Source organism: Chinchilla lanigera, unplaced genomic scaffold (genome assembly GCF_000276665.1).
Source record: "Chinchilla lanigera isolate Chin_1 unplaced genomic scaffold, ChiLan1.0 scaffold00131, whole genome shotgun sequence".
NCBI lineage: Eukaryota > Metazoa > Chordata > Mammalia > Rodentia > Chinchillidae > Chinchilla > Chinchilla lanigera.
In genome coordinates, this window is record NW_004955532.1 from 163,785 (window position 1) to 165,974 (window position 2,190).

Genomic DNA, 2,190 nt, shown 5'->3' on the forward strand with positions numbered 1-2,190 from the left:
ACTCAAAAGGAAATTCACAGACTGAAAGTCAAAGGTTGAAAAATAATACTCCATCTGACAGAGACCAGAAAAAAAGCAAGTGTAGCTATTCTGTTTGCAGACAATGTAAACTTCAAACCAAGAATGATCAAAACAGATAAAGAAAGTCACTACATACGTGTTAGGGCAAAACTGCAAGATGAAGACATAATAGTCATAAATATATATGCACCAAGTACAGGAGCACCCAACTATACAAGACAAATTTTAATGAGCATGAAAAATCAAATAAGCAATGAAAGAATATAATAGGGGAATGTAACACCCCATTGTTATAAGGAGAAAGATCAACTAGACAATAAATCAGCAAAGAAGTAACCGAACTGTGCCAAACTTGTCAACAAATAGACTTAGTAGACCTTCACAGAATGTTCCACCCGGCAAAATCAGAATACACATTTTTCTGAGGTGCATATAGGATGTTTTCTAAAATAGACCATATACTAGCCCATAGACCATGCTTAACTGAATGCAAAGGAATTGAGATTATCCCATGCATATTATCAGATCATAGTGCAGTGAAATTGGAAATTATGGACAAAAGAAATTGCAAAAACTCTGTGAAAACGTAGAAATTAAATAAAACCCTCCTGGACAACCAATGGGTCACAGATGAAATTAAACAATATTTACAATCGAACAAAAATGTAGATACAACTTACCAGAATCTGTGGGATGCAAGAAAAGGAGAGCTTTGAGGGTAATATACAGTGGAGAATTCCCACATCAGGAACACAGGACCAGCACAGATCAACAATTTTTGCTCCACCTCAAGTTTCTAGAAAAAGAAGTACAAGTCAAGCCCAAATCCCAAAGAAGGGAGGAAATTATACACATCAGAGCAGAATTTAACACAGTGGAGACTAAGAAAACAAAACAAAGAATAAATGAATCAGAGTTGGTTCTTTGAAAGACTAAATAAAATTTATATACCCCAAGGCAACCTTATCAAAAACAGATAAGAAAAACTCAAATTCATGCAATAAGGAATGAAAAGGGTTAAATAGCTATATATCCTATAGAAATTCAAAAGATCATCAATACCTACTTTAAAAACTTACACTATTATAGGGTTGAAAATACAGAAGAAATGGACTGATTCCTACACACATATTAATTACTAAAGCTGAATCAAGAAGATATAAAATCCTGAATATCACAATATCAATCAACAAAACTGTAAATGTAATAAAAAAAAAAACTTACAAACAAAGAAAAGCCCAGGTCCTGATTACTGCACAGCTGAATTCTATAAGAAATTTAGAGAACATTTAACACCAATTCTTCTCAAACTCTTTAATGAAATTGAAAGGCAAAGAATTCTCCCTAACTCATTCCTGGAGGCAAGTATTACCCCATACCAAAACAAGAGAAAGACCCAACCAAAAAGGAGAACTATGGGCCAATCTCCCTAATGAACATAGATGCAAAAATCCTCCATAAAATACTACCAAACAGAATTCATCAAAACATCAAAAAGGTTATACACCATGACCAAGTGAGATTCACCCAGGAATGCAGGGGTAGTACAATATGCCCAAATCAATTAAGGTAATACACCATATCAACAGAATCAAAGACAAAAATCACATGATCATCTCAATAGATGCAGAGAAAGCATTCGACCAAGTCCAAGAAGATATTTACTCATTCATGATAAAAAAAAAGTTACAGAAAATTGTGGTAGGTGGTCTTTATCTAAATCTGATAAAAGCCATCTATGACAAACCAATAGCAAACATGATACTAAATGGACAAAAATTGAAATCTTTCACTTTAAAATCAGGAACAAGACAGAGATGTCCACTGTCACCACTCCTATTCAATACAGTCCTGGAAATATTATCCAGAGCAAATAACAAGAGAAATAAAAGGAATAAGGATAGAACAGGAAGATGTGAAATTATCATTATTCACAGATGACATGATACTCTACATAGAAGACCCCAAAAATTCCACAGAAAGACTTGTAAATTTAAATAAGCAAATGCAGTAATATAGCTGGGTACAAAGTCAACTCTCAAAAATCTGTAGCATTCCTATACACAGACAATGAACACACTGAGGGAGAAATTAAGGAAACCATACCCTACACAATAGCATCCAAAAACATAAAATATTTAGGAGTTAATCTAACAAAAGAAGTAAAAG

At 33.6% G+C, this 2,190-nt stretch overlaps 1 protein-coding gene across 1 annotated transcript in view; it reads left to right on the plus strand.

Annotated features, from left to right (window-relative positions):
* LOC102003691 (vomeronasal type-2 receptor 116-like) overlaps positions 1-2,190 on the plus strand; it is a 62,548-nt gene that overhangs the window by 18,024 nt on the left and 42,334 nt on the right. The gene's annotated exons all lie outside the window — the stretch shown is intronic.